Here is a 24651-nt window from a genome sequence, read left to right as displayed (position 1 = left end):
GGCTGCCGCGCTTGCGCCGGCCGGCTGTCTCCCGTGGCGTGGGTGCCTGCGAGTGTCTGTGTGTCTGTCCGTGTGCCTGCATGTCGCTCGTCTGCTCCCTCCGGAAGGTCCTGTGCTTGGAGGGCGGCGTGGGGGCAAGGGGGGCCTCGGGAGGGCGAAGGGGCGGGGCGGACGAGCTCTTGGTTCACCGCGCTGGTGGCTCCAGGTGGCTTTGGGCACCGGGCAGGTGCCGGGCAGGATGGGCGCTCAGGGCCACGGCTGGGCTGCGCACAGGCCCGCGGGAGGCTCAGAGGACCGCGGGCCCCAGCGGGCCCCGAAGCCAGAGAGCTCCGGGGCCACGTGGCCCTGAGCAGCGAAGGCCTTGGTGGGGTGGGGGGGGCGAGGGGGGGAGGGGAGGCGGGGCGGGGAGGGGGGAGAGGTGGCGGAGGGGGGCGGCGGCCTCCGAGCGGGGCCGGGCCTGGAGGGTCCCAGGGTGGGAGAGCGCCAAGACCTCCGCCCCGCCTCACCCCTCCGCGCCCCTCACCCCACCCCACCCCACCCCACGCCCGATCCGCCGCAGGCATGCCGGGCCGGCTGCTCCGGGTCCAGGGTCCCGGGTCCCGGAAGCCCCGTGGTCCCCCGGGCCGGGCCAGGCGGGTGCTGGCCGGGGGTGGCGGTGTGCGGGGGGCGGAGCGGCGTCGGCCGGCCACACGGCCGCCGGGACTCCGGTCGCGGGTCGTGCAGCTCAAGTGCAGCGCGCGCTCCGTGGAGAGCTGCGGCCGGCTGGGCCGAGCGGCAGGTCGGAGCGAAAGGCAGGCGCAGCGCAGGGCTCTTAGGGCGCCCGGCGGCAGCCGCCCCGTCTACGGCCATACCACCCTGAACGCGCCCGATCTCGTCTGATCTCGGAAGCTAAGCAGGGTCGGGCCTGGTTAGTACTTGGATGGGAGACCGCCTGGGAATACCGGGTGCTGTAGGCTTTTCTTTTCTTTTTTTTTTGCTTTTTTTTGCTTTTGCCTCCCCTCTCCTTTAGCGCCCGCCCCCCACCCCCGCAAGCCCCACCTGCCGCTGGCCCCTCGCACCCCACCGCGCTCAGAGCGGTCGCCTGCCTTCCAGCCCCTCCCGGGGTGGGTGGCCGGGGCCCCGACTCCCGCTGCAGACCTGGGTTGCCTCCGGGCGGCCCGCGAGCCCCTCCGCATTCGGCTTCCAGGAAACCAGAGGACCGGCGAGGGCGCGGGTGGAGGGGGTGCTCTCTGTCTGGGGCTCCCTTGGCAGGCCTCAGGCACTTCTGGGCGGGGCCCCGGCCCCAGCCCCCGCCGCAGCCGCAGCCCCCGGCCCGTCCCCAGCCCCACCCCTCGACGCATCCTCGCAGGCAACCGCTGGGTCTCCCGCAGGCGCGCGCGCACAACACTCACACACACACACACAAAACAGTCACGCACACACACACACCCCCCCACCGCCGCCGAGAAAGGTCGAGAGCCGGAGACCACGGGTAAGGGAGACGGAGAAAGAGGGAGAGAGAGAGACAGACAGCAAGAGGACCACACAGACTTCCAAACCCCCGGCCGCCACACCCTGTCCCCTCCATTCTGGGTTCCCCCCGGCCCCCAGTCGACCAGACCCCACCGTCGCCCACCGACACACTCACACACACACTCTCCCGCACTCACCCTCTGGCCTGGGGGCGGGGGCTGGGTCTCGCCGTAGGTGGCCAAGCCGAAGGGGACCTTTGAGACCTCGGATGCGAGGAAGTCCGGGGGTCCCCACGGGTGATTGCCAGCCCCAGGGCACTGCGTCCAGCCGGGGCCCGCCGGCCCAAGGCTGACGCCCCCTCCCTTAGGGAAGCTGCTTCTGCCGCACGGCCTCTCTCTGAGGTGTGTCACGGTCTGTGCCAGTGTGTCTATCTCGGAGCGGATGCCATCCCCTGTCCCCTGTCCGTCTCCCGTTCTCCGTCTCTCTGTCAGTCGCTCGGTGTCTCCCTCTCTCTGTCTCTCCCTCCCCGTGTGTGCCTGCGCGCTCGTGTCTGTCTGTCTGTCTGTCTGTCTGTCTGCATCTGCCTCGCGCCGTCTTGGGAGTGTGTCTCTGAACCTTCATCTCTTTCTGTCTCTGTCTCTCCTGACCCCCGGCCTCCCACGGGTGCTATGGCTGTGGCCCTGGCTGCCGCGCTTGCGCCGGCCGGCTGTCTCCCGTGGCGTGGGTGCCTGCGAGTGTCTGTGTGTCTGTCCGTGTGCCTGCATGTCGCTCGTCTGCTCCCTCCGGAAGGTCCTGTGCTTGGAGGGCGGCGTGGGGGCAAGGGGGGCCTCGGGAGGGCGAAGGGGCGGGGCGGACGAGCTCTTGGTTCACCGCGCTGGTGGCTCCAGGTGGCTTTGGGCACCGGGCAGGTGCCGGGCAGGATGGGCGCTCAGGGCCACGGCTGGGCTGCGCACAGGCCCGCGGGAGGCTCAGAGGACCGCGGGCCCCAGCGGGCCCCGAAGCCAGAGAGCTCCGGGGCCACGTGGCCCTGAGCAGCGAAGGCCTTGGTGGGGTGGGGGGGGCGAGGGGGGGAGGGGAGGCGGGGCGGGGAGGGGGGAGAGGTGGCGGAGGGGGGCGGCGGCCTCCGAGCGGGGCCGGGCCTGGAGGGTCCCAGGGTGGGAGAGCGCCAAGACCTCCGCCCCGCCTCACCCCTCCGCGCCCCTCACCCCACCCCACCCCACCCCACGCCCGATCCGCCGCAGGCATGCCGGGCCGGCTGCTCCGGGTCCAGGGTCCCGGGTCCCGGAAGCCCCGTGGTCCCCGGGCCGGGCCAGGCGGGTGCTGGCCGGGGGTGGCGGTGTGCGGGGGGCGGAGCGGCGTCGGCCGGCCACACGGCCGCCGGGACTCCGGTCGCGGGTCGTGCAGCTCAAGTGCAGCGCGCGCTCCGTGGAGAGCTGCGGCCGGCTGGGCCGAGCGGCAGGTCGGAGCGAAAGGCAGGCGCAGCGCAGGGCTCTTAGGGCGCCCGGCGGCAGCCGCCCCGTCTACGGCCATACCACCCTGAACGCGCCCGATCTCGTCTGATCTCGGAAGCTAAGCAGGGTCGGGCCTGGTTAGTACTTGGATGGGAGACCGCCTGGGAATACCGGGTGCTGTAGGCTTTTCTTTTCTTTTTTTTTTGCTTTTTTTTGCTTTTGCCTCCCCTCTCCTTTAGCGCCCGCCCCCCACCCCCGCAAGCCCCACCTGCCGCTGGCCCCTCGCACCCCACCGCGCTCAGAGCGGTCGCCTGCCTTCCAGCCCCTCCCGGGGTGGGTGGCCGGGGCCCCGACTCCCGCTGCAGACCTGGGTTGCCTCCGGGCGGCCCGCGAGCCCCTCCGCATTCGGCTTCCAGGAAACCAGAGGACCGGCGAGGGCGCGGGTGGAGGGGGTGCTCTCTGTCTGGGGCTCCCTTGGCAGGCCTCAGGCACTTCTGGGCGGGGCCCCGGCCCCAGCCCCCGCCGCAGCCGCAGCCCCCGGCCCGTCCCCAGCCCCACCCCTCGACGCATCCTCGCAGGCAACCGCTGGGTCTCCCGCAGGCGCGCGCGCACAACACTCACACACACACACACAAAACAGTCACGCACACACACACACCCCCCCACCGCCGCCGAGAAAGGTCGAGAGCCGGAGACCACGGGTAAGGGAGACGGAGAAAGAGGGAGAGAGAGAGACAGACAGCAAGAGGACCACACAGACTTCCAAACCCCCGGCCGCCACACCCTGTCCCCTCCATTCTGGGTTCCCCCGGCCCCCAGTCGACCAGACCCCACCGTCGCCCACCGACACACTCACACACACACTCTCCCGCACTCACCCTCTGGCCTGGGGGCGGGGGCTGGGTCTCGCCGTAGGTGGCCAAGCCGAAGGGGACCTTTGAGACCTCGGATGCGAGGAAGTCCGGGGGTCCCCACGGGTGATTGCCAGCCCCAGGGCACTGCGTCCAGCCGGGGCCCGCCGGCCCAAGGCTGACGCCCCCTCCCTTAGGGAAGCTGCTTCTGCCGCACGGCCTCTCTCTGAGGTGTGTCACGGTCTGTGCCAGTGTGTCTATCTCGGAGCGGATGCCATCCCCTGTCCCCTGTCCGTCTCCCGTTCTCCGTCTCTCTGTCAGTCGCTCGGTGTCTCCCTCTCTCTGTCTCTCCCTCCCCGTGTGTGCCTGCGCGCTCGTGTCTGTCTGTCTGTCTGTCTGTCTGTCTGCATCTGCCTCGCGCCGTCTTGGGAGTGTGTCTCTGAACCTTCATCTCTTTCTGTCTCTGTCTCTCCTGACCCCCGGCCTCCCACGGGTGCTATGGCTGTGGCCCTGGCTGCCGCGCTTGCGCCGGCCGGCTGTCTCCCGTGGCGTGGGTGCCTGCGAGTGTCTGTGTGTCTGTCCGTGTGCCTGCATGTCGCTCGTCTGCTCCCTCCGGAAGGTCCTGTGCTTGGAGGGCGGCGTGGGGGCAAGGGGGGCCTCGGGAGGGCGAAGGGGCGGGGCGGACGAGCTCTTGGTTCACCGCGCTGGTGGCTCCAGGTGGCTTTGGGCACCGGGCAGGTGCCGGGCAGGATGGGCGCTCAGGGCCACGGCTGGGCTGCGCACAGGCCCGCGGGAGGCTCAGAGGACCGCGGGCCCCAGCGGGCCCCGAAGCCAGAGAGCTCCGGGGCCACGTGGCCCTGAGCAGCGAAGGCCTTGGTGGGGTGGGGGGGGGGGAGGGGAGGCGGGGCGGGGAGGGGGGAGAGGTGGCGGAGGGGGGCGGCGGCCTCCGAGCGGGGCCGGGCCTGGAGGGTCCCAGGGTGGGAGAGCGCCAAGACCTCCGCCCCGCCTCACCCCTCCGCGCCCCTCACCCCACCCCACCCCACCCCACGCCCGATCCGCCGCAGGCATGCCGGGCCGGCTGCTCCGGGTCCAGGGTCCCGGGTCCCGGAAGCCCCGTGGTCCCCGGGCCGGGCCAGGCGGGTGCTGGCCGGGGGTGGCGGTGTGCGGGGGGCGGAGCGGCGTCGGCCGGCCACACGGCCGCCGGGACTCCGGTCGCGGGTCGTGCAGCTCAAGTGCAGCGCGCGCTCCGTGGAGAGCTGCGGCCGGCTGGGCCGAGCGGCAGGTCGGAGCGAAAGGCAGGCGCAGCGCAGGGCTCTTAGGGCGCCCGGCGGCAGCCGCCCCGTCTACGGCCATACCACCCTGAACGCGCCCGATCTCGTCTGATCTCGGAAGCTAAGCAGGGTCGGGCCTGGTTAGTACTTGGATGGGAGACCGCCTGGGAATACCGGGTGCTGTAGGCTTTTCTTTTCTTTTTTTTTTGCTTTTTTTTGCTTTTGCCTCCCCTCTCCTTTAGCGCCCGCCCCCCACCCCCGCAAGCCCCACCTGCCGCTGGCCCCTCGCACCCCACCGCGCTCAGAGCGGTCGCCTGCCTTCCAGCCCCTCCCGGGGTGGGTGGCCGGGGCCCCGACTCCCGCTGCAGACCTGGGTTGCCTCCGGGCGGCCCGCGAGCCCCTCCGCATTCGGCTTCCAGGAAACCAGAGGACCGGCGAGGGCGCGGGTGGAGGGGGTGCTCTCTGTCTGGGGCTCCCTTGGCAGGCCTCAGGCACTTCTGGGCGGGGCCCCGGCCCCAGCCCCCGCCGCAGCCGCAGCCCCCGGCCCGTCCCCAGCCCCACCCCTCGACGCATCCTCGCAGGCAACCGCTGGGTCTCCCGCAGGCGCGCGCGCACAACACTCACACACACACACACAAAACAGTCACGCACACACACACACCCCCCCACCGCCGCCGAGAAAGGTCGAGAGCCGGAGACCACGGGTAAGGGAGACGGAGAAAGAGGGAGAGAGAGAGACAGACAGCAAGAGGACCACACAGACTTCCAAACCCCCGGCCGCCACACCCTGTCCCCTCCATTCTGGGTTCCCCCCGGCCCCCAGTCGACCAGACCCCACCGTCGCCCACCGACACACTCACACACACACTCTCCCGCACTCACCCTCTGGCCTGGGGGCGGGGGCTGGGTCTCGCCGTAGGTGGCCAAGCCGAAGGGGACCTTTGAGACCTCGGATGCGAGGAAGTCCGGGGGTCCCCACGGGTGATTGCCAGCCCCAGGGCACTGCGTCCAGCCGGGGCCCGCCGGCCCAAGGCTGACGCCCCCTCCCTTAGGGAAGCTGCTTCTGCCGCACGGCCTCTCTCTGAGGTGTGTCACGGTCTGTGCCAGTGTGTCTATCTCGGAGCGGATGCCATCCCCTGTCCCCTGTCCGTCTCCCGTTCTCCGTCTCTCTGTCAGTCGCTCGGTGTCTCCCTCTCTCTGTCTCTCCCTCCCCGTGTGTGCCTGCGCGCTCGTGTCTGTCTGTCTGTCTGTCTGTCTGTCTGCATCTGCCTCGCGCCGTCTTGGGAGTGTGTCTCTGAACCTTCATCTCTTTCTGTCTCTGTCTCTCCTGACCCCCGGCCTCCCACGGGTGCTATGGCTGTGGCCCTGGCTGCCGCGCTTGCGCCGGCCGGCTGTCTCCCGTGGCGTGGGTGCCTGCGAGTGTCTGTGTGTCTGTCCGTGTGCCTGCATGTCGCTCGTCTGCTCCCTCCGGAAGGTCCTGTGCTTGGAGGGCGGCGTGGGGGCAAGGGGGGCCTCGGGAGGGCGAAGGGGCGGGGCGGACGAGCTCTTGGTTCACCGCGCTGGTGGCTCCAGGTGGCTTTGGGCACCGGGCAGGTGCCGGGCAGGATGGGCGCTCAGGGCCACGGCTGGGCTGCGCACAGGCCCGCGGGAGGCTCAGAGGACCGCGGGCCCCAGCGGGCCCCGAAGCCAGAGAGCTCCGGGGCCACGTGGCCCTGAGCAGCGAAGGCCTTGGTGGGGTGGGGGGCGAGGGGGGAGGGGAGGCGGGGCGGGGAGGGGGGAGAGGTGGCGGAGGGGGGCGGCGGCCTCCGAGCGGGGCCGGGCCTGGAGGGTCCCAGGGTGGGAGAGCGCCAAGACCTCCGCCCCGCCTCACCCCTCCGCGCCCCTCACCCCACCCCACCCCACCCCACGCCCGATCCGCCGCAGGCATGCCGGGCCGGCTGCTCCGGGTCCAGGGTCCCGGGTCCCGGAAGCCCCGTGGTCCCCGGGCCGGGCCAGGCGGGTGCTGGCCGGGGGTGGCGGTGTGCGGGGGGCGGAGCGGCGTCGGCCGGCCACACGGCCGCCGGGACTCCGGTCGCGGGTCGTGCAGCTCAAGTGCAGCGCGCGCTCCGTGGAGAGCTGCGGCCGGCTGGGCCGAGCGGCAGGTCGGAGCGAAAGGCAGGCGCAGCGCAGGGCTCTTAGGGCGCCCGGCGGCAGCCGCCCCCGTCTACGGCCATACCACCCTGAACGCGCCCGATCTCGTCTGATCTCGGAAGCTAAGCAGGGTCGGGCCTGGTTAGTACTTGGATGGGAGACCGCCTGGGAATACCGGGTGCTGTAGGCTTTTCTTTTCTTTTTTTTTTTGCTTTTTTTTGCTTTTGCCTCCCCTCTCCTTTAGCGCCCGCCCCCCACCCCCGCAAGCCCCACCTGCCGCTGGCCCCTCGCACCCCACCGCGCTCAGAGCGGTCGCCTGCCTTCCAGCCCCTCCCGGGGTGGGTGGCCGGGGCCCCGACTCCCGCTGCAGACCTGGGTTGCCTCCGGGCGGCCCGCGAGCCCCTCCGCATTCGGCTTCCAGGAAACCAGAGGACCGGCGAGGGCGCGGGTGGAGGGGGTGCTCTCTGTCTGGGGCTCCCTTGGCAGGCCTCAGGCACTTCTGGGCGGGGCCCCGGCCCCAGCCCCCGCCGCAGCCGCAGCCCCCGGCCCGTCCCCAGCCCCACCCCTCGACGCATCCTCGCAGGCAACCGCTGGGTCTCCCGCAGGCGCGCGCGCACAACACTCACACACACACACACAAAACAGTCACGCACACACACACACCCCCCCACCGCCGCCGAGAAAGGTCGAGAGCCGGAGACCACGGGTAAGGGAGACGGAGAAAGAGGGAGAGAGAGAGACAGACAGCAAGAGGACCACACAGACTTCCAAACCCCCGGCCGCCACACCCTGTCCCCTCCATTCTGGGTTCCCCCCGGCCCCCAGTCGACCAGACCCCACCGTCGCCCACCGACACACTCACACACACACTCTCCCGCACTCACCCTCTGGCCTGGGGGCGGGGGCTGGGTCTCGCCGTAGGTGGCCAAGCCGAAGGGGACCTTTGAGACCTCGGATGCGAGGAAGTCCGGGGGTCCCCACGGGTGATTGCCAGCCCCAGGGCACTGCGTCCAGCCGGGGCCCGCCGGCCCAAGGCTGACGCCCCCTCCCTTAGGGAAGCTGCTTCTGCCGCACGGCCTCTCTCTGAGGTGTGTCACGGTCTGTGCCAGTGTGTCTATCTCGGAGCGGATGCCATCCCCTGTCCCCTGTCCGTCTCCCGTTCTCCGTCTCTCTGTCAGTCGCTCGGTGTCTCCCTCTCTCTGTCTCTCCCTCCCCGTGTGTGCCTGCGCGCTCGTGTCTGTCTGTCTGTCTGTCTGTCTGTCTGCATCTGCCTCGCGCCGTCTTGGGAGTGTGTCTCTGAACCTTCATCTCTTTCTGTCTCTGTCTCTCCTGACCCCCGGCCTCCCACGGGTGCTATGGCTGTGGCCCTGGCTGCCGCGCTTGCGCCGGCCGGCTGTCTCCCGTGGCGTGGGTGCCTGCGAGTGTCTGTGTGTCTGTCCGTGTGCCTGCATGTCGCTCGTCTGCTCCCTCCGGAAGGTCCTGTGCTTGGAGGGCGGCGTGGGGGCAAGGGGGGCCTCGGGAGGGCGAAGGGGCGGGGCGGACGAGCTCTTGGTTCACCGCGCTGGTGGCTCCAGGTGGCTTTGGGCACCGGGCAGGTGCCGGGCAGGATGGGCGCTCAGGGCCACGGCTGGGCTGCGCACAGGCCCGCGGGAGGCTCAGAGGACCGCGGGCCCCAGCGGGCCCCGAAGCCAGAGAGCTCCGGGGCCACGTGGCCCTGAGCAGCGAAGGCCTTGGTGGGGTGGGGGGGGCGAGGGGGGGAGGGGAGGCGGGGCGGGGAGGGGGAGAGGTGGCGGAGGGGGGCGGCGGCCTCCGAGCGGGGCCGGGCCTGGAGGGTCCCAGGGTGGGAGAGCGCCAAGACCTCCGCCCCGCCTCACCCCTCCGCGCCCCTCACCCCACCCCACCCCACCCCACGCCCGATCCGCCGCAGGCATGCCGGGCCGGCTGCTCCGGGTCCAGGGTCCCGGGTCCCGGAAGCCCCGTGGTCCCCGGGCCGGGCCAGGCGGGTGCTGGCCGGGGGTGGCGGTGTGCGGGGGGCGGAGCGGCGTCGGCCGGCCACACGGCCGCCGGGACTCCGGTCGCGGGTCGTGCAGCTCAAGTGCAGCGCGCGCTCCGTGGAGAGCTGCGGCCGGCTGGGCCGAGCGGCAGGTCGGAGCGAAAGGCAGGCGCAGCGCAGGGCTCTTAGGGCGCCCGGCGGCAGCCGCCCCGTCTACGGCCATACCACCCTGAACGCGCCCGATCTCGTCTGATCTCGGAAGCTAAGCAGGGTCGGGCCTGGTTAGTACTTGGATGGGAGACCGCCTGGGAATACCGGGTGCTGTAGGCTTTTCTTTTCTTTTTTTTTTTGCTTTTTTTTGCTTTTGCCTCCCCTCTCCTTTAGCGCCCGCCCCCCACCCCCGCAAGCCCCACCTGCCGCTGGCCCCTCGCACCCCACCGCGCTCAGAGCGGTCGCCTGCCTTCCAGCCCCTCCCGGGGTGGGTGGCCGGGGCCCCGACTCCCGCTGCAGACCTGGGTTGCCTCCGGGCGGCCCGCGAGCCCCTCCGCATTCGGCTTCCAGGAAACCAGAGGACCGGCGAGGGCGCGGGTGGAGGGGGTGCTCTCTGTCTGGGGCTCCCTTGGCAGGCCTCAGGCACTTCTGGGCGGGGCCCCGGCCCCAGCCCCCGCCGCAGCCGCAGCCCCCGGCCCGTCCCCAGCCCCACCCCTCGACGCATCCTCGCAGGCAACCGCTGGGTCTCCCGCAGGCGCGCGCGCACAACACTCACACACACACACACAAAACAGTCACGCACACACACACACCCCCCCACCGCCGCCGAGAAAGGTCGAGAGCCGGAGACCACGGGTAAGGGAGACGGAGAAAGAGGGAGAGAGAGAGACAGACAGCAAGAGGACCACACAGACTTCCAAACCCCCGGCCGCCACACCCTGTCCCCTCCATTCTGGGTTCCCCCCGGCCCCCAGTCGACCAGACCCCACCGTCGCCCACCGACACACTCACACACACACTCTCCCGCACTCACCCTCTGGCCTGGGGGCGGGGGCTGGGTCTCGCCGTAGGTGGCCAAGCCGAAGGGGACCTTTGAGACCTCGGATGCGAGGAAGTCCGGGGGTCCCCACGGGTGATTGCCAGCCCCAGGGCACTGCGTCCAGCCGGGGCCCGCCGGCCCAAGGCTGACGCCCCCTCCCTTAGGGAAGCTGCTTCTGCCGCACGGCCTCTCTCTGAGGTGTGTCACGGTCTGTGCCAGTGTGTCTATCTCGGAGCGGATGCCATCCCCTGTCCCCTGTCCGTCTCCCGTTCTCCGTCTCTCTGTCAGTCGCTCGGTGTCTCCCTCTCTCTGTCTCTCCCTCCCCGTGTGTGCCTGCGCGCTCGTGTCTGTCTGTCTGTCTGTCTGTCTGTCTGCATCTGCCTCGCGCCGTCTTGGGAGTGTGTCTCTGAACCTTCATCTCTTTCTGTCTCTGTCTCTCCTGACCCCCGGCCTCCCACGGGTGCTATGGCTGTGGCCCTGGCTGCCGCGCTTGCGCCGGCCGGCTGTCTCCCGTGGCGTGGGTGCCTGCGAGTGTCTGTGTGTCTGTCCGTGTGCCTGCATGTCGCTCGTCTGCTCCCTCCGGAAGGTCCTGTGCTTGGAGGGCGGCGTGGGGGCAAGGGGGGCCTCGGGAGGGCGAAGGGGCGGGGCGGACGAGCTCTTGGTTCACCGCGCTGGTGGCTCCAGGTGGCTTTGGGCACCGGGCAGGTGCCGGGCAGGATGGGCGCTCAGGGCCACGGCTGGGCTGCGCACAGGCCCGCGGGAGGCTCAGAGGACCGCGGGCCCCAGCGGGCCCCGAAGCCAGAGAGCTCCGGGGCCACGTGGCCCTGAGCAGCGAAGGCCTTGGTGGGGTGGGGGGGGCGAGGGGGGGAGGGGAGGCGGGGCGGGGAGGGGGGAGAGGTGGCGGAGGGGGGCGGCGGCCTCCGAGCGGGGCCGGGCCTGGAGGGTCCCAGGGTGGGAGAGCGCCAAGACCTCCGCCCCGCCTCACCCCTCCGCGCCCCTCACCCCACCCCACCCCACCCCACGCCCGATCCGCCGCAGGCATGCCGGGCCGGCTGCTCCGGGTCCAGGGTCCCGGGTCCCGGAAGCCCCGTGGTCCCCCGGGCCGGGCCAGGCGGGTGCTGGCCGGGGGTGGCGGTGTGCGGGGGGCGGAGCGGCGTCGGCCGGCCACACGGCCGCCGGGACTCCGGTCGCGGGTCGTGCAGCTCAAGTGCAGCGCGCGCTCCGTGGAGAGCTGCGGCCGGCTGGGCCGAGCGGCAGGTCGGAGCGAAAGGCAGGCGCAGCGCAGGGCTCTTAGGGCGCCCGGCGGCAGCCGCCCCGTCTACGGCCATACCACCCTGAACGCGCCCGATCTCGTCTGATCTCGGAAGCTAAGCAGGGTCGGGCCTGGTTAGTACTTGGATGGGAGACCGCCTGGGAATACCGGGTGCTGTAGGCTTTTCTTTTCTTTTTTTTTTGCTTTTTTTTGCTTTTGCCTCCCCTCTCCTTTAGCGCCCGCCCCCCACCCCCGCAAGCCCCACCTGCCGCTGGCCCCTCGCACCCCACCGCGCTCAGAGCGGTCGCCTGCCTTCCAGCCCCTCCCGGGGTGGGTGGCCGGGGCCCCGACTCCCGCTGCAGACCTGGGTTGCCTCCGGGCGGCCCGCGAGCCCCTCCGCATTCGGCTTCCAGGAAACCAGAGGACCGGCGAGGGCGCGGGTGGAGGGGGTGCTCTCTGTCTGGGGCTCCCTTGGCAGGCCTCAGGCACTTCTGGGCGGGGCCCCGGCCCCAGCCCCCGCCGCAGCCGCAGCCCCCGGCCCGTCCCCAGCCCCACCCCTCGACGCATCCTCGCAGGCAACCGCTGGGTCTCCCGCAGGCGCGCGCGCACAACACTCACACACACACACACAAAACAGTCACGCACACACACACACCCCCCCACCGCCGCCGAGAAAGGTCGAGAGCCGGAGACCACGGGTAAGGGAGACGGAGAAAGAGGGAGAGAGAGAGACAGACAGCAAGAGGACCACACAGACTTCCAAACCCCCGGCCGCCACACCCTGTCCCCTCCATTCTGGGTTCCCCCCGGCCCCCAGTCGACCAGACCCCACCGTCGCCCACCGACACACTCACACACACACTCTCCCGCACTCACCCTCTGGCCTGGGGGCGGGGGCTGGGTCTCGCCGTAGGTGGCCAAGCCGAAGGGGACCTTTGAGACCTCGGATGCGAGGAAGTCCGGGGGTCCCCACGGGTGATTGCCAGCCCCAGGGCACTGCGTCCAGCCGGGGCCCGCCGGCCCAAGGCTGACGCCCCCTCCCTTAGGGAAGCTGCTTCTGCCGCACGGCCTCTCTCTGAGGTGTGTCACGGTCTGTGCCAGTGTGTCTATCTCGGAGCGGATGCCATCCCCTGTCCCCTGTCCGTCTCCCGTTCTCCGTCTCTCTGTCAGTCGCTCGGTGTCTCCCTCTCTCTGTCTCTCCCTCCCCGTGTGTGCCTGCGCGCTCGTGTCTGTCTGTCTGTCTGTCTGTCTGTCTGCATCTGCCTCGCGCCGTCTTGGGAGTGTGTCTCTGAACCTTCATCTCTTTCTGTCTCTGTCTCTCCTGACCCCCGGCCTCCCACGGGTGCTATGGCTGTGGCCCTGGCTGCCGCGCTTGCGCCGGCCGGCTGTCTCCCGTGGCGTGGGTGCCTGCGAGTGTCTGTGTGTCTGTCCGTGTGCCTGCATGTCGCTCGTCTGCTCCCTCCGGAAGGTCCTGTGCTTGGAGGGCGGCGTGGGGGCAAGGGGGGCCTCGGGAGGGCGAAGGGGCGGGGCGGACGAGCTCTTGGTTCACCGCGCTGGTGGCTCCAGGTGGCTTTGGGCACCGGGCAGGTGCCGGGCAGGATGGGCGCTCAGGGCCACGGCTGGGCTGCGCACAGGCCCGCGGGAGGCTCAGAGGACCGCGGGCCCCAGCGGGCCCCGAAGCCAGAGAGCTCCGGGGCCACGTGGCCCTGAGCAGCGAAGGCCTTGGTGGGGTGGGGGGGGCGAGGGGGGGAGGGGAGGCGGGGCGGGGAGGGGGGAGAGGTGGCGGAGGGGGGCGGCGGCCTCCGAGCGGGGCCGGGCCTGGAGGGTCCCAGGGTGGGAGAGCGCCAAGACCTCCGCCCCGCCTCACCCCTCCGCGCCCCTCACCCCACCCCACCCCACCCCACGCCCGATCCGCCGCAGGCATGCCGGGCCGGCTGCTCCGGGTCCAGGGTCCCGGGTCCCGGAAGCCCCGTGGTCCCCGGGCCGGGCCAGGCGGGTGCTGGCCGGGGGTGGCGGTGTGCGGGGGGCGGAGCGGCGTCGGCCGGCCACACGGCCGCCGGGACTCCGGTCGCGGGTCGTGCAGCTCAAGTGCAGCGCGCGCTCCGTGGAGAGCTGCGGCCGGCTGGGCCGAGCGGCAGGTCGGAGCGAAAGGCAGGCGCAGCGCAGGGCTCTTAGGGCGCCCGGCGGCAGCCGCCCCCGTCTACGGCCATACCACCCTGAACGCGCCCGATCTCGTCTGATCTCGGAAGCTAAGCAGGGTCGGGCCTGGTTAGTACTTGGATGGGAGACCGCCTGGGAATACCGGGTGCTGTAGGCTTTTCTTTTCTTTTTTTTTTGCTTTTTTTTGCTTTTGCCTCCCCTCTCCTTTAGCGCCCGCCCCCCACCCCCGCAAGCCCCACCTGCCGCTGGCCCCTCGCACCCCACCGCGCTCAGAGCGGTCGCCTGCCTTCCAGCCCCTCCCGGGGTGGGTGGCCGGGGCCCCGACTCCCGCTGCAGACCTGGGTTGCCTCCGGGCGGCCCGCGAGCCCCTCCGCATTCGGCTTCCAGGAAACCAGAGGACCGGCGAGGGCGCGGGTGGAGGGGGTGCTCTCTGTCTGGGGCTCCCTTGGCAGGCCTCAGGCACTTCTGGGCGGGGCCCCGGCCCCAGCCCCCGCCGCAGCCGCAGCCCCCGGCCCGTCCCCAGCCCCACCCCTCGACGCATCCTCGCAGGCAACCGCTGGGTCTCCCGCAGGCGCGCGCGCACAACACTCACACACACACACACAAAACAGTCACGCACACACACACACCCCCCCACCGCCGCCGAGAAAGGTCGAGAGCCGGAGACCACGGGTAAGGGAGACGGAGAAAGAGGGAGAGAGAGAGACAGACAGCAAGAGGACCACACAGACTTCCAAACCCCCGGCCGCCACACCCTGTCCCCTCCATTCTGGGTTCCCCCCGGCCCCCAGTCGACCAGACCCCACCGTCGCCCACCGACACACTCACACACACACTCTCCCGCACTCACCCTCTGGCCTGGGGGCGGGGGCTGGGTCTCGCCGTAGGTGGCCAAGCCGAAGGGGACCTTTGAGACCTCGGATGCGAGGAAGTCCGGGGGTCCCCACGGGTGATTGCCAGCCCCAGGGCACTGCGTCCAGCCGGGGCCCGCCGGCCCAAGGCTGACGCCCCCTCCCTTAGGGAAGCTGCTTCTGCCGCACGGCCTCTCTCTGAGGTGTGTCACGGTCTGTGCCAGTGTGTCTATCTCGGAGCGGATGCCATCCCCTGTCCCCTGTCCGTCTCCCGTTCTCCGTCTCTCTGTCAGTCGCTCGGTGTCTCCCTCTCTCTGTCTCTCCCTCCCCGTGTGTGCCTGCGCGCTCGTGTCTGTCTGTCTGTCTGTCTGTCTGTCTGCATCTGCCTCGCGCCGTCTTGGGAGTGTGTCTCTGAACCTTCATCTCTTTCTGTCTCTGTCTCTCCTGACCCCCGGCCTCCCACGGGTGCTATGGCTGTGGCCCTGGCTGCCGCGCTTGCGCCGGCCGGCTGTCTCCCGTGGCGTGGGTGCCTGCGAGTGTCTGTGTGTCTGTCCGTGTGCCTGCATGTCGCTCGTCTGCTCCCTCCGGAAGGTCCTGTGCTTGGAGGGCGGCGTGGGGGCAAGGGGGGCCTCGGGAGGGCGAAGGGGCGGGGCGGACGAGCTCTTGGTTCACCGCGCTGGTGGCTCCAGGTGGCTTTGGGCACCGGGCAGGTGCCGGGCAGGATGGGCGCTCAGGGCCACGGCTGGGCTGCGCACAGGCCCGCGGGAGGCTCAGAGGACCGCGGGCCCCAGCGGGCCCCGAAGCCAGAGAGCTCCGGGGCCACGTGGCCCTGAGCAGCGAAGGCCTTGGTGGGGTGGGGGGGGGGGGGGAGGGGAGGCGGGGCGGGGAGGGGGGAGAGGTGGCGGAGGGGGGCGGCGGCCTCCGAGCGGGGCCGGGCCTGGAGGGTCCCAGGGTGGGAGAGCGCCAAGACCTCCGCCCCGCCTCACCCCTCCGCGCCCCTCACCCCACCCCACCCCACCCCACGCCCGATCCGCCGCAGGCATGCCGGGCCGGCTGCTCCGGGTCCAGGGTCCCGGGTCCCGGAAGCCCCGTGGTCCCCGGGCCGGGCCAGGCGGGTGCTGGCCGGGGGTGGCGGTGTGCGGGGGGCGGAGCGGCGTCGGCCGGCCACACGGCCGCCGGGACTCCGGTCGCGGGTCGTGCAGCTCAAGTGCAGCGCGCGCTCCGTGGAGAGCTGCGGCCGGCTGGGCCGAGCGGCAGGTCGGAGCGAAAGGCAGGCGCAGCGCAGGGCTCTTAGGGCGCCCGGCGGCAGCCGCCCCCGTCTACGGCCATACCACCCTGAACGCGCCCGATCTCGTCTGATCTCGGAAGCTAAGCAGGGTCGGGCCTGGTTAGTACTTGGATGGGAGACCGCCTGGGAATACCGGGTGCTGTAGGCTTTTCTTTTCTTTTTTTTTTTGCTTTTTTTTGCTTTTGCCTCCCCTCTCCTTTAGCGCCCGCCCCCCACCCCCGCAAGCCCCACCTGCCGCTGGCCCCTCGCACCCCACCGCGCTCAGAGCGGTCGCCTGCCTTCCAGCCCCTCCCGGGGTGGGTGGCCGGGGCCCCGACTCCCGCTGCAGACCTGGGTTGCCTCCGGGCGGCCCGCGAGCCCCTCCGCATTCGGCTTCCAGGAAACCAGAGGACCGGCGAGGGCGCGGGTGGAGGGGGTGCTCTCTGTCTGGGGCTCCCTTGGCAGGCCTCAGGCACTTCTGGGCGGGGCCCCGGCCCCAGCCCCCGCCGCAGCCGCAGCCCCCGGCCCGTCCCCAGCCCCACCCCTCGACGCATCCTCGCAGGCAACCGCTGGGTCTCCCGCAGGCGCGCGCGCACAACACTCACACACACACACACAAAACAGTCACGCACACACACACACCCCCCCACCGCCGCCGAGAAAGGTCGAGAGCCGGAGACCACGGGTAAGGGAGACGGAGAAAGAGGGAGAGAGAGAGACAGACAGCAAGAGGACCACACAGACTTCCAAACCCCCGGCCGCCACACCCTGTCCCCTCCATTCTGGGTTCCCCCCGGCCCCCAGTCGACCAGACCCCACCGTCGCCCACCGACACACTCACACACACACTCTCCCGCACTCACCCTCTGGCCTGGGGGCGGGGGCTGGGTCTCGCCGTAGGTGGCCAAGCCGAAGGGGACCTTTGAGACCTCGGATGCGAGGAAGTCCGGGGGTCCCCACGGGTGATTGCCAGCCCCAGGGCACTGCGTCCAGCCGGGGCCCGCCGGCCCAAGGCTGACGCCCCCTCCCTTAGGGAAGCTGCTTCTGCCGCACGGCCTCTCTCTGAGGTGTGTCACGGTCTGTGCCAGTGTGTCTATCTCGGAGCGGATGCCATCCCCTGTCCCCTGTCCGTCTCCCGTTCTCCGTCTCTCTGTCAGTCGCTCGGTGTCTCCCTCTCTCTGTCTCTCCCTCCCCGTGTGTGCCTGCGCGCTCGTGTCTGTCTGTCTGTCTGTCTGTCTGTCTGCATCTGCCTCGCGCCGTCTTGGGAGTGTGTCTCTGAACCTTCATCTCTTTCTGTCTCTGTCTCTCCTGACCCCCGGCCTCCCACGGGTGCTATGGCTGTGGCCCTGGCTGCCGCGCTTGCGCCGGCCGGCTGTCTCCCGTGGCGTGGGTGCCTGCGAGTGTCTGTGTGTCTGTCCGTGTGCCTGCATGTCGCTCGTCTGCTCCCTCCGGAAGGTCCTGTGCTTGGAGGGCGGCGTGGGGGCAAGGGGGGCCTCGGGAGGGCGAAGGGGCGGGGCGGACGAGCTCTTGGTTCACCGCGCTGGTGGCTCCAGGTGGCTTTGGGCACCGGGCAGGTGCCGGGCAGGATGGGCGCTCAGGGCCACGGCTGGGCTGCGCACAGGCCCGCGGGAGGCTCAGAGGACCGCGGGCCCCAGCGGGCCCCGAAGCCAGAGAGCTCCGGGGCCACGTGGCCCTGAGCAGCGAAGGCCTTGGTGGGGTGGGGGGCGAGGGGGGAGGGGAGGCGGGGCGGGGAGGGGGGAGAGGTGGCGGAGGGGGGCGGCGGCCTCCGAGCGGGGCCGGGCCTGGAGGGTCCCAGGGTGGGAGAGCGCCAAGACCTCCGCCCCGCCTCACCCCTCCGCGCCCCTCACCCCACCCCACCCCACCCCACGCCCGATCCGCCGCAGGCATGCCGGGCCGGCTGCTCCGGGTCCAGGGTCCCGGGTCCCGGAAGCCCCGTGGTCCCCGGGCCGGGCCAGGCGGGTGCTGGCCGGGGGTGGCGGTGTGCGGGGGGCGGAGCGGCGTCGGCCGGCCACACGGCCGCCGGGACTCCGGTCGCGGGTCGTGCAGCTCAAGTGCAGCGCGCGCTCCGTGGAGAGCTGCGGCCGGCTGGGCCGAGCGGCAGGTCGGAGCGAAAGGCAGGCGCAGCGCAGGGCTCTTAGGGCGCCCGGCGGCAGCCGCCCCGTCTACGGCCATACCACCCTGAACGCGCCCGATCTCGTCTGATCTCGGAAGCTAAGCAGGGTCGGGCCTGGTTAGTACTTGGATGGGAGACCGCCTGGGAATACCGGGTGCTGTAGGCTTTTCTTTTCTTTTTTTTTTGCTTTTTTTTGCTTTTGCCTCCCCTCTCCTTTAGCGCCCGCCCCCCACCCCCGCAAGCCCCACCTGCCGCTGGCCCCTCGCACCCCACCGCGCTCAGAGCGGTCGCCTGCCTTCCAGCCCCTCCCGGGGTGGGTGGCCGGGGCCCCGACTCCCGCTGCAGACCTGGGTTGCCTCCGGGCGGCCCGCGAGCCCCTCCGCATTCGGCTTCCAGGAAACCAGAGGACCGGCGAGGGCGCGGGTGGAGGGGGTGCTCTCTGTCTGGGGCTCCCTTGGCAGGCCTCAGGCACTTCTGGGCGGGGCCCCGGCCCCAGCCCCCGCCGCAGCCGCAGCCCCCGGCCCGTCCCCAGCCCCACCCCTCGACGCATCCTCGCAGGCAACCGCTGGGTCTCCCGCAGGCGCGCGCGCACAACACTCACACACACACACACAAAACAGTCACGCACACACACACACCCCCCCACCGCCGCCGAGAAAGGTCGAGAGCCGGAGACCACGGGTAAGGGAGACGGAGAAAGAGGGAGAGAGAGAGACAGACAGCAAGAGGACCACACAGACTTCCAAACCCCCGGCCGCCACACCCTGTCCCCTCCATTCTGGGTTCCCCCCGGCCCCCAGTCGACCAGACCCCACCGTCGCCCACCGACACACTCACACACACACTCTCCCGCACTCACCCTCTGGCCTGGGGGCGGGGGCTGGGTCTCGCCGTAGGTGGCCAAGCCGAAGGGGACCTTTGAGACCTCGGATGCGAGGAAGTCCGGGGGTCCCCACGGGTGATTGCCAGCCCCAGGGCACTGCGTCCAGCCGGGGCCCGCCGGCCCAAGGCTGACGCCCCCTCCCTTAGGGAAGCTGCTTCTGCCGCACGGCCTCTCTCTGAGGTGTGTCACGGTCTGTGCCAGTGTGTCTATCTCGGAGCGGATGCCATCCCCTGTCCCCTGTCCGTCTCCCGTTCTCCGTCTCTCTGTCAGTCGCTCGGTGTCTCCCTCTCTCTGTCTCTCCCTCCCCGTGTGTGCCTGCGCGCTCGTGTCTGTCTGTCTGTCTGTCTGTCTGTCTGCATCTGCCTCGCGCCGTCTTGGGAGTGTGTCTCTGAACCTTCATCTCTTTCTGTCTCTGTCTCTCCTGACCCCCGGCCTCCCACGGGTGCTATGGCTGTGGCCCTGGCTGCCGCGCTTGCGCCGGCCGGCTGTCTCCCGTGGCGTGGGTGCCTGCGAGTGTCTGTGTGTCTGTCCGTGTGCCTGCATGTCGCTCGTCTGCTCCCTCCGGAAGGTCCTGTGCTTGGAGGGCGGCGTGGGGGCAAGGGGGGCCTCGGGAGGGCGAAGGGGCGGGGCGGACGAGCTCTTGGTTCACCGCGCTGGTGGCTCCAGGTGGCTTTGGGCACCGGGCAGGTGCCGGGCAGGATGGGCGCTCAGGGCCACGGCTGGGCTGCGCACAGGCCCGCGGGAGGCTCAGAGGACCGCGGGCCCCAGCGGGCCCCGAAGCCAGAGAGCTCCGGGGCCACGTGGCCCTGAGCAGCGAAGGCCTTGGTGGGGTGGGGGGGGGGGGGGGGAGGGGAGGCGGGGCGGGGAGGGGGGAGAGGTGGCGGAGGGGGGCGGCGGCCTCCGAGCGGGGCCGGGCCTGGAGGGTCCCAGGGTGGGAGAGCGCCAAGACCTCCGCCCCGCCTCACCCCTCCGCGCCCCTCACCCCACCCCACCCCACCCCACGCCCGATCCGCCGCAGGCATGCCGGGCCGGCTGCTCCGGGTCCAGGGTCCCGGGTCCCGGAAGCCCCGTGGTCCCCGGGCCGGGCCAGGCGGGTGCTGGCCGGGGGTGGCGGTGTGCGGGGGGCGGAGCGGCGTCGGCCGGCCACACGGCCGCCGGGACTCCGGTCGCGGGTCGTGCAGCTCAAGTGCAGCGCGCGCTCCGTGGAGAGCTGCGGCCGGCTGGGCCGAGCGGCAGGTCGGAGCGAAAGGCAGGCGCAGCGCAGGGCTCTTAGGGCGCCCGGCGGCAGCCGCCCCGTCTACGGCCATACCACCCTGAACGCGCCCGATCTCGTCTGATCTCGGAAGCTAAGCAGGGTCGGGCCTGGTTAGTACTTGGATGGGAGACCGCCTGGGAATACCGGGTGCTGTAGGCTTTTCTTTTCTTTTTTTTTTGCTTTTTTTTGCTTTTGCCTCCCCTCTCCTTTAGCGCCCGCCCCCCACCCCCGCAAGCCCCACCTGCCGCTGGCCCCTCGCACCCCACCGCGCTCAGAGCGGTCGCCTGCCTTCCAGCCCCTCCCGGGGTGGGTGGCCGGGGCCCCGACTCCCGCTGCAGACCTGGGTTGCCTCCGGGCGGCCCGCGAGCCCCTCCGCATTCGGCTTCCAGGAAACCAGAGGACCGGCGAGGGCGCGGGTGGAGGGGGTGCTCTCTGTCTGGGGCTCCCTTGGCAGGCCTCAGGCACTTCTGGGCGGGGCCCCGGCCCCAGCCCCCGCCGCAGCCGCAGCCCCCGGCCCGTCCCCAGCCCCACCCCTCGACGCATCCTCGCAGGCAACCGCTGGGTCTCCCGCAGGCGCGCGCGCACAACACTCACACACACACACACAAAACAGTCACGCACACACACACACCCCCCCACCGCCGCCGAGAAAGGTCGAGAGCCGGAGACCACGGGTAAGGGAGACGGAGAAAGAGGGAGAGAGAGAGACAGACAGCAAGAGGACCACACAGACTTCCAAACCCCCGGCCGCCACACCCTGTCCCCTCCATTCTGGGTTCCCCCCGGCCCCCAGTCGACCAGACCCCACCGTCGCCCACCGACACACTCACACACACACTCTCCCGCACTCACCCTCTGGCCTGGGGGCGGGGGCTGGGTCTCGCCGTAGGTGGCCAAGCCGAAGGGGACCTTTGAGACCTCGGATGCGAGGAAGTCCGGGGGTCCCCACGGGTGATTGCCAGCCCCAGGGCACTGCGTCCAGCCGGGGCCCGCCGGCCCAAGGCTGACGCCCCCTCCCTTAGGGAAGCTGCTTCTGCCGCACGGCCTCTCTCTGAGGTGTGTCACGGTCTGTGCCAGTGTGTCTATCTCGGAGCGGATGCCATCCCCTGTCCCCTGTCCGTCTCCCGTTCTCCGTCTCTCTGTCAGTCGCTCGGTGTCTCCCTCTCTCTGTCTCTCCCTCCCCGTGTGTGCCTGCGCGCTCGTGTCTGTCTGTCTGTCTGTCTGTCTGTCTGCATCTGCCTCGCGCCGTCTTGGGAGTGTGTCTCTGAACCTTCATCTCTTTCTGTCTCTGTCTCTCCTGACCCCCGGCCTCCCACGGGTGCTATGGCTGTGGCCCTGGCTGCCGCGCTTGCGCCGGCCGGCTGTCTCCCGTGGCGTGGGTGCCTGCGAGTGTCTGTGTGTCTGTCCGTGTGCCTGCATGTCGCTCGTCTGCTCCCTCCGGAAGGTCCTGTGCTTGGAGGGCGGCGTGGGGGCAAGGGGGGCCTCGGGAGGGCGAAGGGGCGGGGCGGACGAGCTCTTGGTTCACCGCGCTGGTGGCTCCAGGTGGCTTTGGGCACCGGGCAGGTGCCGGGCAGGATGGGCGCTCAGGGCCACGGCTGGGCTGCGCACAGGCCCGCGGGAGGCTCAGAGGACCGCGGGCCCCAGCGGGCCCCGAAGCCAGAGAGCTCCGGGGCCACGTGGCCCTGAGCAGCGAAGGCCTTGGTGGGGTGGGGGGGGGGGGGGGAGGGGAGGCGGGGCGGGGAGGGGGGAGAGGTGGCGGAGGGGGGCGGCGGCCTCCGAGCGGGGCCGGGCCTGGAGGGTCCCAGGGTGGGAGAGCGCCAAGACCTCCGCCCCGCCTCACCCCTCCGCGCCCCTCACCCCACCCCACCCCACCCCACGCCCGATCCGCCGCAGGCATGCCGGGCCGGCTGCTCCGGGTCCAGGGTCCCGGGTCCCGGAAGCCCCGTGGTCCCCGGGCCGGGCCAGGCGGGTGCTGGCCGGGGGTGGCGGTGTGCGGGGGGCGGAGCGGCGTCGGCCGGCCACACGGCCGCCGGGACTCCGGTCGCGGGTCGTGCAGCTCAAGTGCAGCGCGCGCTCCGTGGAGAGCTGCGGCCGGCTGGGCCGAGCGGCAGGTCGGAGCGAAAGGCAGGCGCAGCGCAGGGCTCTTAGGGCGCCCGGCGGCAGCCGCCCCGTCTACGGCCATACCACCCTGAACGCGCCCGATCTCGTCTGATCTCGGAAGCTAAGCAGGGTCGGGCCTGGTTAGTACTTGGATGGGAGACCGCCTGGGAATACCGGGTGCTGTAGGCTTTTCTTTTCTTTTTTTTTTGCTTTTTTTTGCTTTTGCCTCCCCTCTCCTTTAGCGCCCGCCCCCCACCCCCGCAAGCCCCACCTGCCGCTGGCCCCTCGCACCCCACCGCGCTCAGAGCGGTCGCCTGCCTTCCAGCCCCTCCCGGGGTGGGTGGCCGGGGCCCCGACTCCCGCTGCAGACCTGGGTTGCCTCCGGGCGGCCCGCGAGCCCCTCCGCATTCGGCTTCCAGGAAACCAGAGGACCGGCGAGGGCGCGGGTGGAGGGGGTGCTCTCTGTCTGGGGCTCCCTTGGCAGGCCTCAGGCACTTCTGGGCGGGGCCCCGGCCCCAGCCCCCGCCGCAGCCGCAGCCCCCGGCCCGTCCCCAGCCCCACCCCTCGACGCATCCTCGCAGGCAACCGCTGGGTCTCCCGCAGGCGCGCGCGCACAACACTCACACACACACACACAAAACAGTCACGCACACACACACACCCCCCCACCGCCGCCGAGAAAGGTCGAGAGCCGGAGACCACGGGTAAGGGAGACGGAGAAAGAGGGAGAGAGAGAGACAGACAGCAAGAGGACCACACAGACTTCCAAACCCCCGGCCGCCACACCCTGTCCCCTCCATTCTGGGTTCCCCCCGGCCCCCAGTCGACCAGACCCCACCGTCGCCCACCGACACACTCACACACACACTCTCCCGCACTCACCCTCTGGCCTGGGGGCGGGGGCTGGGTCTCGCCGTAGGTGGCCAAGCCGAAGGGGACCTTTGAGACCTCGGATGCGAGGAAGTCCGGGGGTCCCCACGGGTGATTGCCAGCCCCAGGGCACTGCGTCCAGCCGGGGCCCGCCGGCCCAAGGCTGACGCCCCCTCCCTTAGGGAAGCTGCTTCTGCCGCACGGCCTCTCTCTGAGGTGTGTCACGGTCTGTGCCAGTGTGTCTATCTCGGAGCGGATGCCATCCCCTGTCCCCTGTCCGTCTCCCGTTCTCCGTCTCTCTGTCAGTCGCTCGGTGTCTCCCTCTCTCTGTCTCTCCCTCCCCGTGTGTGCCTGCGCGCTCGTGTCTGTCTGTCTGTCTGTCTGTCTGTCTGCATCTGCCTCGCGCCGTCTTGGGAGTGTGTCTCTGAACCTTCATCTCTTTCTGTCTCTGTCTCTCCTGACCCCCGGCCTCCCACGGGTGCTATGGCTGTGGCCCTGGCTGCCGCGCTTGCGCCGGCCGGCTGTCTCCCGTGGCGTGGGTGCCTGCGAGTGTCTGTGTGTCTGTCCGTGTGCCTGCATGTCGCTCGTCTGCTCCCTCCGGAAGGTCCTGTGCTTGGAGGGCGGCGTGGGGGCAAGGGGGGCCTCGGGAGGGCGAAGGGGCGGGGCGGACGAGCTCTTGGTTCACCGCGCTGGTGGCTCCAGGTGGCTTTGGGCACCGGGCAGGTGCCGGGCAGGATGGGCGCTCAGGGCCACGGCTGGGCTGCGCACAGGCCCGCGGGAGGCTCAGAGGACCGCGGGCCCCAGCGGGCCCCGAAGCCAGAGAGCTCCGGGGCCACGTGGCCCTGAGCAGCGAAGGCCTTGGTGGGGTGGGGGGGGGGGGGAGGGGAGGCGGGGCGGGGAGGGGGGAGAGGTGGCGGAGGGGGGCGGCGGCCTCCGAGCGGGGCCGGGCCTGGAGGGTCCCAGGGTGGGAGAGCGCCAAGACCTCCGCCCCGCCTCACCCCTCCGCGCCCCTCACCCCACCCCACCCCACCCCACGCCCGATCCGCCGCAGGCATGCCGGGCCGGCTGCTCCGGGTCCAGGGTCCCGGGTCCCGGAAGCCCCGTGGTCCCCCGGGCCGGGCCAGGCGGGTGCTGGCCGGGGGTGGCGGTGTGCGGGGGGCGGAGCGGCGTCGGCCGGCCACACGGCCGCCGGGACTCCGGTCGCGGGTCGTGCAGCTCAAGTGCAGCGCGCGCTCCGTGGAGAGCTGCGGCCGGCTGGGCCGAGCGGCAGGTCGGAGCGAAAGGCAGGCGCAGCGCAGGGCTCTTAGGGCGCCCGGCGGCAGCCGCCCCGTCTACGGCCATACCACCCTGAACGCGCCCGATCTCGTCTGATCTCGGAAGCTAAGCAGGGTCGGGCCTGGTTAGTACTTGGATGGGAGACCGCCTGGGAATACCGGGTGCTGTAGGCTTTTCTTTTCTTTTTTTTTTGCTTTTTTTTGCTTTTGCCTCCCCTCTCCTTTAGCGCCCGCCCCCCACCCCCGCAAGCCCCACCTGCCGCTGGCCCCTCGCACCCCACCGCGCTCAGAGCGGTCGCCTGCCTTCCAGCCCCTCCCGGGGTGGGTGGCCGGGGCCCCGACTCCCGCTGCAGACCTGGGTTGCCTCCGGGCGGCCCGCGAGCCCCTCCGCATTCGGCTTCCAGGAAACCAGAGGACCGGCGAGGGC

General features: G+C 71.3%; 12 non-coding genes across 12 annotated transcripts; all 12 read left to right on the top strand.

Annotated features, from left to right (window-relative positions):
* Positions 1–837: 837 nt before the first annotated feature.
* LOC133240751 (5S ribosomal RNA) lies at positions 838–956 on the top strand. Its single transcript, XR_009734351.1, has one exon. It is a non-coding gene; the product is annotated as a 5S ribosomal RNA (ribosomal RNA).
* Positions 957–2970: 2014 nt separating this feature from the next.
* On the top strand, positions 2971–3089 carry LOC133240748 (5S ribosomal RNA). The gene has a single exon (XR_009734349.1). It is a non-coding gene; the product is annotated as a 5S ribosomal RNA (ribosomal RNA).
* A 2006-nt stretch (positions 3090–5095) lies between these two features.
* On the top strand, positions 5096–5214 carry LOC133240747 (5S ribosomal RNA). The gene has a single exon (XR_009734348.1). It is a non-coding gene; the product is annotated as a 5S ribosomal RNA (ribosomal RNA).
* Positions 5215–7226: 2012 nt separating this feature from the next.
* LOC133240746 (5S ribosomal RNA) lies at positions 7227–7345 on the top strand. The gene has a single exon (XR_009734347.1). It is a non-coding gene; the product is annotated as a 5S ribosomal RNA (ribosomal RNA).
* A 2014-nt stretch (positions 7346–9359) lies between these two features.
* Positions 9360–9478, top strand: LOC133240745 (5S ribosomal RNA). The gene has a single exon (XR_009734346.1). It is a non-coding gene; the product is annotated as a 5S ribosomal RNA (ribosomal RNA).
* A 2016-nt stretch (positions 9479–11494) lies between these two features.
* On the top strand, positions 11495–11613 carry LOC133240743 (5S ribosomal RNA). Its single transcript, XR_009734345.1, has one exon. It is a non-coding gene; the product is annotated as a 5S ribosomal RNA (ribosomal RNA).
* A 2015-nt stretch (positions 11614–13628) lies between these two features.
* On the top strand, positions 13629–13747 carry LOC133240742 (5S ribosomal RNA). Its single transcript, XR_009734344.1, has one exon. It is a non-coding gene; the product is annotated as a 5S ribosomal RNA (ribosomal RNA).
* A 2011-nt stretch (positions 13748–15758) lies between these two features.
* LOC133240741 (5S ribosomal RNA) lies at positions 15759–15877 on the top strand. Its single transcript, XR_009734343.1, has one exon. It is a non-coding gene; the product is annotated as a 5S ribosomal RNA (ribosomal RNA).
* A 2012-nt stretch (positions 15878–17889) lies between these two features.
* LOC133240740 (5S ribosomal RNA) lies at positions 17890–18008 on the top strand. Its single transcript, XR_009734342.1, has one exon. It is a non-coding gene; the product is annotated as a 5S ribosomal RNA (ribosomal RNA).
* Positions 18009–20020: 2012 nt separating this feature from the next.
* Positions 20021–20139, top strand: LOC133240739 (5S ribosomal RNA). The gene has a single exon (XR_009734341.1). It is a non-coding gene; the product is annotated as a 5S ribosomal RNA (ribosomal RNA).
* Positions 20140–22150: 2011 nt separating this feature from the next.
* On the top strand, positions 22151–22269 carry LOC133240738 (5S ribosomal RNA). The gene has a single exon (XR_009734340.1). It is a non-coding gene; the product is annotated as a 5S ribosomal RNA (ribosomal RNA).
* A 2010-nt stretch (positions 22270–24279) lies between these two features.
* On the top strand, positions 24280–24398 carry LOC133240736 (5S ribosomal RNA). Its single transcript, XR_009734338.1, has one exon. It is a non-coding gene; the product is annotated as a 5S ribosomal RNA (ribosomal RNA).
* Positions 24399–24651: the final 253 nt, after the last annotated feature.

Source organism: Bos javanicus, chromosome 28, assembly GCF_032452875.1.
Source record: "Bos javanicus breed banteng chromosome 28, ARS-OSU_banteng_1.0, whole genome shotgun sequence".
Classification (NCBI taxonomy): domain Eukaryota; kingdom Metazoa; phylum Chordata; class Mammalia; order Artiodactyla; family Bovidae; genus Bos; species Bos javanicus.
The sequence above is the reverse complement of the archived record's forward strand: the minus strand, read 5'-3'. Positions and strand labels throughout refer to the sequence as shown.